The 13,663-nt window shown below is 35.3% G+C and overlaps 1 pseudogene; it reads left to right on the forward strand.

Moving 5' to 3' along the window:
• The first annotated feature begins 371 nt into the window (after positions 1-371).
• LOC120599023 (uncharacterized) lies at positions 372-490 on the forward strand (annotated as a pseudogene).
• Positions 491-13,663: the final 13,173 nt, after the last annotated feature.

A 13,663-nucleotide genomic window follows, 5' to 3' on the forward strand; every position in this document is an offset into this window, starting at 1 on the left:
CCAGATAGTAAATATTTTATGCTTTGTAGGCCATCAGTCACTTTCACAACTACTCAGCTCTGCTGTTGTAATGGGAAAGTAGTTATAGACAATTCATAAATGACTTGGTCTGGCTGTGTTCCAATGCAACTTTACTGACAAAAACAGGCAACACCCAGCTTTGGCCGTAGGGATCCAGCTCTTGCACTAAATTAAGATTGACTTACTGATTTTACTTAATTCCACACCTAGAGTTTATTCGTACATGACTGTTCTTCCTCAGAACTCAAAGTATTTTTACATCTTTGAATTAAAATGTATTATGATATAATAGTCATCTTCTCATCCAGTGGCCTAAAGATTTGACGTTCAGTCAAAGATATGTAATATACATCTATGGCCATGCTACCCTGAACAAGCCCAGTCCCATCTGATCTTGGAAGCTAAGCAGAGTCGGGCCTAGTTAGTACTTGGATAGGAGACCACCTAGGAAGACCAGGTGCTGTAGGTGTAAAAAATAAAAAAAAAAAATAAGGGATTGTAAGCTGACAAGGTCCTTGCAATCTGTGAGGTTAACCAAGGGTTGCCTCACCTTAAAAACAAAAAACAAAAAACAAAGATATGTAATATACAACCAAGATGTAGCTTCCTCACTAAGAGAAAGCAGTTTAAGTCTCACAAATTCTAATGTCCTTGTGAGTGAGAAGATACAATTAATACCAGTTGTTTAAGAAAATAGTACATTCTTAAGCACAATCTGTTCCCCTAGGGTCTCCCAGGCCATCAAGAGAATGGACACTTTAATGGAGAAGAATTATGCACTTAATAAAATTGTAATGCTGCCTCTGCTTGTCAGAAGAAGTACTCCTTACTCACAGATCTGTATTTCTCTGAGTCTTTCTGTCCCTCTTGACATTAATGACATCTTGGTAGGCCTGGCTCCTCACAGAGCTCCATGTGGTCCAAGCTGGATCTTCGCTTGTATGGCTCTTTCTGCCTGCACTAAGTCATGGGGATGGTGGGAGAACAGACTCCAAGATCTGCAAGATCTCGCCAGTCCTCAAATTTATAAGCTCCTTTCCTGTCCCCAAATCCCACTTTTCCACTCCAGCCCAGCTCTGCCTTGGCACATTTCCCAAGTTTAAATGAGCTATTCCTTCTCTGAACTCCAGTCGCCTTCTCATGCAACAGCACATATGGCAGAGCGATCTTAGATATTAATCTGATTTCTGTGTATTCCCTTTTCCTCCTGTGTCTTACCTTCACTTGAACCTAGGGTACCCCAGACTCGAATTAAACACCTACTTATAATCATTACATTAAAAGCTCCTGAGGATGCAGTTTTATTCTTTCCTTTTTTCACATAATGATTCATATAACAGAATATCATCAAGAGATAAAGTTTAAGGGAAGTCTTTCCATAAATTTCATCCTATTAATGTTATTCTTATGACTCTTTGCAGTTACAAAAGTCCTTCTTCATTGAATGCTCTTACTGTTCAGGATTTAACTCAAATGTCCCTTTTTATGTAATGCCTTTGTCAACATCCTTCTGTCCCAGCCTCTTCACATCTGTTCATACTTCTCTTACACACATCAAATCCTTTAATGTTATTTATTTACGTGTCTCATTCTCCTGCTAGTTTATGAGCATTTGGAGGAGAGAAACAAAGAGCTCATTTTTTGTTTTAAATTTTATTTCCGAATCCCCAACATTTGAACCATCTGGCAGCATAATCACTCCACGTATGATAGATCTGGAAGCAGTCCCGCACCTTCTGGGTTTCTGCTGGTGTTTGTAGGGCAATCAAAGTTTGGAGCTCTGGTAAATGTACACAAAAATTCTTTGAGGCTGTAAATGCAGCTTGGAACTGAAGACGTCTGGTCTACTATAAAAAATCTTCTGAGTGGTCTCTATACTTCCATTCTTGTCTCCTTTCAATCATTCTACAATTACTGCCCCTCCACCCCCAAAACATTATGAAACAAATCTATTCATTACTTTCTCAGTTAAAACTTTTCAGAGGCTTCCCTTTGCTAAGAACTTGGGAGGTAATTAGATCATGAAGGTGAAACTAAGGGATAAAGTTAAACTTTTTTTAGGATGACAGCCAAGATCCTACAGAAAGATTCTGTCTACCTTTCAGGACTTATCTTTTGATGGTCTTTTTCATTCTTTCCTCTAACCTACCACCAATATATATAACTACCTCACACTCCTCTACTCCCCACCCCACCTACCCACTTTAGAGATGCTGAGTTTTATCTAATTACCAAATGGACCATGCTGCATTAACCTCTGCTCTTTGTCTCTTTCACCTTTATTCTTTCTTCTTGTTGTTTCTAATCCTTTTTATTTTTTTAATCACCTTGGTTATTTAAACCTTACTTATTTTGTAGTCTTGCTCAGATCTATTATATCTAGGTTTTGTGATATGAATTCTCCCTTTGTCACATTTACTGACTCTCATGATGGTGGATTGTTTCCTAGTATGTCTCTGTGTAAATGTTTTATTTTTATTTATTTATTTTATTGTGAGATCATCTTCAGTTGGGGTCGATTTTTTTTCTCCATGGGAGTAGTGCCCAAGGGAGTAGAAATACCAGTTTTGCCAGTTTGCTGATAGTTTCATGGGTCCTAGACTAGCTTTATGTTAATACCTTAATTTGAGATTTTGATACCATGGGGAAAATATAAATTGGACCCTCATATGTATGTGTGCCTTATGTTTGGACTTTTCAAATTTTTTCCCACCCCAAGTTCCAGGAAGATAGTAAGCTTCTTTTGTTACTTCTCTAGGCCTTTGGGTAGAGCATTTATATTTCCCCTTTCATAGAAGGGCTGGGTGAAGGGCAGAGGTCTGAGTTCTAGCTCGCTTCCCCACATAGCTACGTCTTTTTACTTTTCCTACCTGGATTTTGAAATGACTTCCACTCCTGAGGGCTGACAACTTCAAGGGAGGCTGCTACATCAGCTTGATTTACCAGTCTGCGTTTTATTTCCCTCTTTATTTCTTGAACTTAGTGATTTGTTTCCTTTCTTTTCTTCGAGCTTGGTTAGTTTTTCTTGTGCTGTTTTATGTAGCATGTCTGTCATTTTTGTCCACTAGGTTGCTAGAGGGCCTCTGCCTTACTTTTTACTCACTGAGATTGTCTCATGTCCTCCTCTACAGGTAATGTTCTGTCTTCAAGCCAACCCTGACCCCAGAGGAAACTCGCTAATCTTTCGGTACTTAGCTCAAGCATCCCATCCTTCATGGAGCTTTTCCTAATTTTTCTTCATCTTTCTCTCACTCATACCTCCACTGCACACTGTTCATTCTTCTACTGTAAGGCCTATGACTTTGATGTGCTTGATAACGTACATGACTCTCTCTCCCTGAAGATTGTATTTTATTTATCTTTGTGTTCTCAAGGTCCTGCACTATCTATATGTATACATTGTTTTGTAATATATATCTTTGCAGTTACAGAATTCCTCCTGCATTGAATACTTTTATTCTGCCTTCAAGAGTCAACTCAAACGTCCCTTTTCTATAATGTCTTTGTCAACACCCCCTCTGCTCCAGCCTCCATATATATACATGTCTATATGCATGTATATATAATGAATAAATGAAAGAACACATAAAATGAGTGAATAAATAAAGAATAACAGAACTTAATAATCTGTCTTTGCCTTTATGTCAGGTTTTCACAGTAGGTTATATTTATAAAGACATGTACTTTTAAATTTAAGAGGGAAAGTAAAAATACCCAAATAGCAGAGAAAAAAAGGGAAGAAAATCAAATATAAACAAACTATTTTATTCTGATAAGAAGTGAAATGCGAGATGCACAATGAAAATAATAGTAGCAATTACAGGTGATGCTCACCATGTGCCAGGCACATTGAATTAACACATTCAATTTTTAAATCAATCTTTTGAGGTAGATACTTTTACAGACAATGAGTCACCAAAAGGCTAACTTGATCAAGCTCACAAATGGCAGAGCTAGGATCTGAGCTCAAGTCCTCGGGTTCCAGAGGCCATGCATGTAACCAAACTCTTAGTCTGTCAACACTAATGAAAGAGACATATCGAAGCTTCTGGATCTATGATTTTTCTAAGCAATTATTCATAAGTCCGAAATAAAGAATTTTTATCTAATGACTGCTCAGGATCCTCTTAAAACCCTGCTACATGGGAGGTGTATAACCTCATGCAGTAAATCATGTCTATATTTAATTAAACATCCTAAAAATCCTTCCACAATTGAACCTAGATCTCGAATGTTGCTGTTTCCTTGTTGTTTTCATTCCTTATTCATAGTTAAATAATAACAATAATAAAAAGAACAAATATAGCAACCTTCTCTTGTCTTCCTAGAACAAAAACTGAGGGTTTAATATATCCTTTTGCTTTGGAATTCAGAAAGCACCTACCAATATTTTGGATATACTGATACAAATTCATCATGGCCCTTACTCACTCTTCTTATCACTGACTAAGATGTTAAGAATTAAGACATTCTGCAGCAAAGCAATGCTTTCCATTGACCCAGTCATTCTGACTTTTATACTGCCTACGCGTCGTTACCACAATGCTTATTCTTGTGGATGCAGATACCCGGTGATTCCTACACTGCTAATATGATCTCATCTTTTAGCTAAATGCCTTTAATGGAATTTTGTGAAGAAGTGATAACCTCTGAGTCAAAGCATGGGTGAGCGGATCTCAAACCACAAGACTCACTGACTCTAAGCAAAATAGGGATAAACTTTTAGAGCAGTAGAAGTTTCTTACTTAGGATTATTTTTAAAATACGCTAAAGAAAGATAAGCAACTTGAGCACTTACTAAAGATACCAAGTGTGCTTGGGGCTGAGATATGTGGGGTTATGGGCAGCTGAACAAACAAAACGACTATTTCTGTAGAGACCTGAGGGTTTGGCACTTAGGGTTTGATGATGCAACTTACTATTAAAGAAATGCAGGAGAATTATCCTATCTGAAGTCCAGAAGAGGTTCTTCTCTTCAAGAGAAAATTATTTTAAAATATTTGAATGTCCCTCAAGTAGAATATACCTATTATAAAATTATCTAACAATTTACATTGTCGCCAATATGGCACACTCTAAAAGCCTTAAGGAGGTCAGAAGAAACTAGACTTAATTGGTATAGTAGAAGGAACTTCACTTTTCTTTTGCTGCAATAAACTGGCTCTATTACACTGACAGTGATTTTCAGAAAATGGATGGTTATGGAGATGAGATTACTTGTGAAGGATAATGTGAATTATTTGAGCGAAAAAGTTTTTCTTTTCTTTTCAGGACTGAACTATTGTATTTAGACTAATGTTCAAATACATGGTAGAAGTTATTAAAAGTATTAGAAATTAAATGGTTGGCATTTAATTAATGATTGGCAACCTTGCTTAGGGTGTTCTAGCCATGCATAGAATTGGACTAAGATTTTTCAGGTATCACGAAAGAAATGATACTGAAAAATCGTATGTGATAAAGAGTTCAGATGATTTGAGTTCGTGTCTGAACAAGTATCAGGCAAAAGATTTATAGTTTTAGAAATGAATCTCCCTGATAAAAAATATATGAGTTGTTTATAACTTCCTGGCACTTTCTGATAAAGTTTCCATTGTTGCTTTTCTCAGAGACCTGGGAAGTCCCTTCTGATTATACTTGAGTTCTGTGGACAGCGTTCCCCGTACAGAGATTGGACAATCTCTTTTCTAACTGAAAGAGAAAAACTGGAGCAGAAAGGGCAACTGGACACAGGGGCCCCGAAGAAAAGATTTTCTCACCCAGTGCTCTTCATGCCTGAACTTCCATTAGTTATAAATCTTTAGTCGAGGAATCAGATACCTGTCAAGAGAACTCGGAAAGAAAAACACATTCTTCAACTTTGCAGGGATGTGTTTTAGGGTCAGATGATATGAGAGGGGATCGTGGTGTCAGGATAGTTGACTCGAGTTAATTAAAGAGCCTAAGATGATAAAACAAAAACAAGTGGCTTATTTGTAAGTATAACAAATGACATACAGAAAAACAGTAGGGAACTCAGAGAAAAAGCAGAGAGAGTTCTGGTGGGTCACGTCCGGAGAATATTAAACCTAACATGACAGACTGCAATTAAAACACAATTGCTTATCTTGTACTCTGATATTTTTCAGTTCCAAGTGAAATTGATGGGTAAGGATATTTTTTTCCTTTAAAAAAAATTAATCGTGCTCATTTTTTGGCATATAGTTAAATAAGGGTTAAAGAGCAGCAGTGAAAGAATACATTAATCCTGCAGCTTAAAAAATAATCTTTGAGTAATTCTTTAAAGTAAAAATTTTTTTCATTGTTATTTGCATTGAAGTGATAGACAAAATAAACTTAGATGAAACTGAGGAAATAACTGAATTTTCGACTGGTTTCCTAATTCCCAAAGACATTATTTTCTGTAAAAAGTCCTTTTTAAAGAAAAACATATTAAACACATTTAAAAATAGATCTGATGTGTTTTAAAAACAATATATTTCAGTTTTAGATTGTAGTTTTTAAACACCCACTCTGAAGATAGGAATTTTATCATATAACGTTTCTTTTCCCTCCCCTCTGTTATAGGATTAGGAAACCACAACTGTATCTGGCCTGCTGCCTTTTTTTGTAAATAAAGTTTTATTGTAACTTGCCCAATTTCTCCTGCTCATTTGTTTAAATATTGCTTATCCTTGCTTTTGAGCTACAGCAGTGAAATGGTGTAGTTTTGATGGGAAAAATATGGCCCCATTTTTGTAAATAAAGTTTTTGTATAACACAGCTTTTGTTTATGTATGGCTTATTTCTGCTTCTGAGTTATAGCAGTGAAATTATTAAGTAGTCTTGACAGGGACCATATGGCTCACAAAGCCTGACATATTTACTATCTGGCTCTTTTTGGGCAAAATTTTTGTCTTTATGTTTTATACCGTCAAGATTTATAGTACTTATAATCTGTTTTGTAACCATAATTCCTGCACTTTTTGGTATCGTATTTAAATGGATGCAGTCCTCACCACTAGCCCTCTTTATCATGACTTCTTCAGTCCTGAGTCCTTTATTTTGATTCTTTTCTAGATTTCATCAAGCAGTTTCTTCAACAAAGGTTTATAAGAGCTGAATTCCTTTTTTTATATTAAAAAATGTGTGCTTATTATAAATTACTTTAAAACATCTTAGGCAGCTATTATATTCTTTCTTAAAGAACTATATCGATCAGTGTTATTTGATAGAAAATATAATTTCGAGATGTGTGAATTTAAATTTTCTAGTAGCCACATTAAAAATAATGTGTATATGTGGTAGCTGAAGGAAACTGGACTTTGAGTGATAAACACATAATAGAATATACAGATTCAAATTATAATGTACATCTGAAAATTATATAATTGTATTAACCAATGTTACCCCAATAAACTTAATTAATTTTAATGATATATTTTATTTAACCCAATATGTCAAAATATAATTTTAACATGTAGTCAATATAAAACATTATTAACAGGACTTTTAAATTCTTTTTTAAATAGTAAATATTCAAAATCCAGCATGTATTTTACACTTACAGTACATCTAAATTTGAACAAGCTACCTTTCAAGTGCTCAAAGACCTTATGTAGCTAGTGGCTATCATATTGGATGCACACTGCAGGCAATTCTTATTTATGGTTGAGTATGAAATGTAGTTATGCAGAAGTCTGAGATCTGTCTGTTCTCCACCCCCTTGGAAGTGATTAGCTTCTTCTGAAGTCTAAATAATTATTTCTTCGTTCCTGAAATTTATTAACTTAACAGAGTCATATATCAATGTAAAGAATTCTATACCTAATTTTCATGTTCATTCACTGTGCAGATGTAGTTCTTCATTTCACAGATATTGCCTTGTAATATAACTTTATAACACTTTTATTCTTCCACTTGTTATTTTTCTTCTAAGGCACCAATTATACATTTGTTGGGGGCCTATTTTGGTCCTCTATATTAGTAGTTTCTCTCTGACTCTTTAAGCACCCCATGTTCCTTTGCATTACTATGAAAATCATAATCTTTTTCTAAATATAAGTTAGTCTATTTTGTTTCTTGCTCTTTCAGTCTTACTTGTTTCTTATTCTTAATTTACTTATTTTTAATGACATTATTTTGGCCTTCATTTTATTTTCTGAGAATGGTATTTCCCCTTTTCATATTATAGTGTTCTTTATAGTCTAATCTGTGCATTTACTTTTTCAAATTCAAGTGATTGGTGTTAGCTTGTTCTGTTACTCAAAGCTCTTTTGAAAATTTTCCTTCTGTTTCTTGTTTGCTTTGTTTTTCTTAGGTTAGGTTCTTTATTGTTTACATATTATATTTTCTTTCTTCTTATACTTGTTTGAATTTCCATGTCATTTATTATTTTTAAAAATCTCATTTGCTCTTATTGCTGGCCATGGTTCTTTACTCCTCTATCCAGCAGCTTCTTTGCTTTTTTTTTTTTTTAAGATACCGATACTATTGGACTTTAGGTGACTCTTTCTAGGGAGCTAAGGAAGGCACTGAGATCTATGCTCACCTACTTGAAACCTTGAATTTTTGCACTGTTTGTCGATTTTGATAGTGAAAGAAGGCAAAGAAACTTAAGTAGAGTCTGAATTGTCACTCTCACCAGTACTCAAAGCTGGACTAGATTCTGTGTCTACACAGGCTTCTTTGTTGTTCTATCCATCACTACCACAAACGGTTTGTGTTTAGTTCACTATCCTGTAGCCTGAGGGCATGGTGTGTGTGTGTGTGTGTGTGTGTGTGTGTGTGTGTGTGTGTGTGTGTGGCTGGCCTCTGCTTTTACTTTTGAGTCTATAATGTCAGGCACCTAGTTGGAGCATCTCAGGGACTTGATTTCCTTGACAGAGAATCAATCATATTGTTCATATCTTCTGCTTTTCTTCAGGGCCTATTTTTTACCCTTCCCAGTCAGAAGAGGGAGAAGATAAGAATATATATATCATATTTATTTTTTTAAGATGAGTGTGTGAGAGTATGTTAGTAAGAATTCTCAGGATTTTTTTAATGGACCAGTGCAGCTTCTTAGAAGGTAAGATGAAATTAGAAGCTGTGCCATGCCCTACTGTGGTATGCCATCTTCTGCCTCTTTTATTTCTATTTATTAACATTAATACCACTGGGTTGTGTTCATTACTTTGTTTGTAATCTGTTGGTAAACTTTATCTTTTGCAATTTCAGAACTACTTAATATTTCTTGTTAGATTGTTACAGGAAGTGATACCCGACAGAGGAAATTGGACGCTTACACAGCTTTGTTAGAGGAAAGAGAATTTATTAGCTGGTGGAGCACGTGGGGTTTAACAGTACCAAAGCATGAGTTCCCCTTGGTTAGATTTCTTACAGTTTATATACCTTTGCAGTATCCATGCAAGGGGTGCATGATTCCTTTGTCTGAGGTTTTATGTGCACCTCATGACTCAGGATGAGGAGGGGGAGTTACAGGTAGGGGCTGCACGGGGGAAGAAATTCCAAGACCACTGGTCCTCTCTATTTATAGATATAGATCATTTATCTTGTAGGTGTTGCAAGAGTTTCCAGAAGGCTATTTAGAGATCTATAGGGTGTGGTTAATCTATAATCAGCTGAGTTGGTCATTTCTGCAAGCCCTTCTCTTTGCATTTTTCAGATGTCTTCTCTCCTCTCTTAGATATTAGGTGAAAAGTATTATATGACAGCTCTATTCCTCCACCTTAAATGCAAAAACCATACTGATAAAGTTTTGCCCATTATTTCATAATATAAGTATCCTATAATATAAGTTAAAAACTATTTTATAGATGAGGAAACAGGAATGAAATATCCTTGAGTATGTCTTTTTATTTTAGTATTTAGCATATGGTAAAATTGACTTTTATCTTTTGGTTAAAGTGTTGTGAGTTTTAATACATGTAACTATTACCAGAACAAAGATACAGAATAATTCTCTTACCCCGCTACAATTTCTTAGTGGTATCCCCGTGTAATCACATCATCCCTCTACAGCTAATCTCAGACAACCTCTGATCTATTCTCTGTGATTATAGCTTGTCTTCTTGATAAATGGAATTTTTTAGTATCTAATCTTTCGACTTAATATACTTTCTCTGAGATTCATCCAAGTTGCTGCGTGTATTATTAGTTTGTTCCTTTTCATTGCTAAGTAGTATTTCTTTCTATGAATAAACCACAGTTTCGTTTGCCCGTTGAAAAAACATTTGGATGCCTTTCAGTTTGGGGTAAGTGTGATTGCAGCATTTATAAACATTCATGTAAAGGTTTTTTGTATGAACGTAAGTTTTCATGTCTCTGGGATAAATACCTAGGAATGGGATTTCCACGTTATCATATAATAAGACTATGTTTAATTCTATAATAACATGCCAAAGTGTTTTATAGTGTCTGTACCATTTCTTCATTTTAATATATGAAATTTATGAAAGTTCCAGGTGCTCTGCTTCCTAGCCAGCACTTAGTATTATCATTATTTTTTTATTTTAGGCATTCTAATAACTATGTAGTATTATCTTGTTCTGGTTTTAATTTACATTTTTCTAAGGGCAAATAATTTTAAACATGTTTTTAATGTGTTTACTTGACATGCTCTTATTCTCTTTGATGAAGTCTCTGTCTTTTTCCCATTTTAAAATTCAGTTGTTTGATTTTCTGCTGTTGGACTTTGAGAGAGCTTTATACATTCTGGATACATGAAGATGTCATCTTCTATGACCCAGGCATGTGTCCTCTCTCTTTATAATCATTGCATATACTACATCCTAGAATATACTCTTAAAGTGTGCTCCTTTTGCAAATCCCAAATTATTTGACAATATTCCTAGGGGTGCGAAGAGGCATATTTCTGAGGGACATGGGAATTTTCTAAGGGGATAAGAATTTTTTGCATTCTCATGACCATTTGCACATGATTTGGTCGTGTGCCTCACTATCTGAGCCCTGTGGTTTCTTTACAGTTTCTGCTGTTATTTTTATGGTTGGTTCTTCCTTTGGCTTTCTTATCAGTTAGCTATCTGTACAATTCATCTTTTTCTTCTTTTCATAGAAGAAGCCATAAATAGCACAAATAAACCCTTGGTAGTCTTTGTTATTGTATTTTGTTGTATAAAACTTATGTAAATAATCTTATGACAAGATAGAGGAATGGGGGATGGCTGATGCTACAAAGCGATGTCTTTTCAAGTAGTTGGACAATCACACAAAAGGATATAAATCAAAGAAGGTCAAACTTGCAGGAAGTTTCTCCAGGCATGCCACGGTTCTTTGTTCTTGCACTTTTTTGATGAAAATTTTTATCAGTGACTTGGGCATAAATATAAAAGCCATGTTTATAAAATTTACAAATTTGCAATTTTTAAAGCTGGGGGTAAAAGATGAAAGATTCTAAATGATCTCACCAGGATGGACAACTGACTATAAAATGACATGAAATACCTTAGTTTAAGCTTCAAACAGTCAATTTTATAATGATAAGATATAACATACGTAACCTTTGACAGTGGTCTTTGCTAAAACAAAAATAAACCTTGAAAAATTCAATTAACTGTGAATTTGCTATACAACCAAAATACTACATGGTGGCCCAAAACAGTCTTATACAGCTTATATTGCCCAGAAGGTCTGAGTTCTAATCACCATGTTTTATGCCTCTTTAAACCCTCAGTGTCTTGCACTTAATAGATTCTCAATCATGATTTGTAAATATAACAACTATAATGATGAAGACATAGCTGGAGTATTGTATTAAAATTTGACCATCACATTTTAAAGGTCAGTTGCTAAGATGGAGGGCACACAAATAATGAAGGTCCAATAAAGAAGGTCTTTAGTGCTAGGCGATCCAGTGGAAGAATTAAGAATATACAGAAGAAAAGATTAATGAGAGACAGACTAATTATTTTGGTCCAGCCTTGTTTTATTCTGCCTCAAGAGAAGAATTTGATTTTTGTAACTTAATATGCCGAGTAACTTTCTACAATTACTATTCAGAGTAACTTTAAACTTAATATTCAGAGTAACCTTCTATTATTAATAAAGACAACGATGTGGACTGTTGAATGACCATCTATTAAAGATATTGCAGAGGGAATTTCTTCTGAGATACATGGTGTGGAGATGGCTCGAATGGCCTTTCCAACTCAAAGATTCTGTGTTAAGATTTAGTCTAAGTTTTTGAAAAGCGATAATAAATGTGTAGGATATAGGCATTTTTTTCATTAAAGACAATACTTAACTAAAAGACTTTTTCTTTTCATTGATTTAACTAAGCAACAGGGATTCTACTTCTTATTAGACTACAGTTTTATTTTTTCAATTCATCGCAAGTTAGGGATCAGTAGATATTGGCATTGCCAATATCCTTGATTTTTTTCAAAATGTAGCTATCTCTCTGTTGTTTTTTTAAACCTTAAGGTTTTTTTTGGAATTTAAGAAGTGATTTTGCAGCATTCTTACATATTCAGATCATTGTGATTATTTGCAAAACCAATAATATGTTTCTGTTTCCATGTATTTTATATTTTTCATAATTCAGTGAACACCGATAATTAAAATTTTTTGAAAATTTTAGTTTTTATTACACAGTGACCCAAATACCTCCATAATGAAAAGTTGAGTTGAATCAATTGCCTGCCCTCATAACAGTTCAACATAACACTTATTTCAATTTGCTAACTACACAAATCAGCGCTTCGCTACTCAGCATAATTAGCTCCGTGTCCTTGACATTACCCTTGATCCCTGGGACACAGTGTTTTCCAGTTCTGCTCTGCTTCTCTGACATCTTCACACCTGCCTTTTCCCCATTCTTAATTAATTATGGCCCTTAATATGCAAATGAAGCCCTTGTCAATTTATCTCTTTATTATTTTGTTTCAAGTTCTCACCTACTTCTACACCTTAGTGAACGAGCCCCCCCTTATTCCCCTGCTATCTAGCCAGGCCCTCCCCTCTCCTCCCTCTTTCTTGGGGCTGCGCACTGGAGTTACTAGATCTAACATCCAACTCATTAGCTTTCCTCTCAAAACAATGCCTGAGATCTCTGTTTCTGCCAGTGATGCAACCTTTCAGCAATTAAAGTTCAGAATACATCACAGTCTCTTTTCTACCTGCTTGGGGAGGTGAAGCCTTGTGATTGGTACAACTTCTGGCTCAGGCTATCTAGTTCAAATCCCAGCCCTTCTCTTTTCCAGGTGCACAACTTGAACAAGTTGTGTTGCCTTTTAAAGCCTCATTTTTTGACACCTGTAAAATAGAGATGCCAGTAACAAACTGTGAGTATTGACACCCACGTAGTTGGAGCAAGCGTTATGCCCACACTTCCCAGATGAACTTGTTATTTCAGTTACTCAGACGTGACTCAATGAACTGTGGACATTAATCAAACATTAAATGTGACAGACAGATTACATTTAGTTTTCAAAGGATCCCCTAGCGGTGAATTTTAAATTTATTAATGTGTGCAGTGGAGGTATGTACTAAAACTGTGGAAAAGTTAATGCATTGCATTAGTTTGCCAGGGCTACCGTAACAGGCGGGGTGGTTTAAACAACACAAGTTTGTTCCTTCACAGTTCTGGAGGCTGGAAGTCTGAGGTCAAGGTGTCAGCAACATTACTTTCTCCTAAGGCCTC

This window comes from Pteropus medius, unplaced genomic scaffold (genome assembly GCF_902729225.1).
Source record: "Pteropus medius unplaced genomic scaffold, Ma_sr-lr_union100, whole genome shotgun sequence".
Lineage (NCBI taxonomy): Eukaryota > Metazoa > Chordata > Mammalia > Chiroptera > Pteropodidae > Pteropus > Pteropus medius.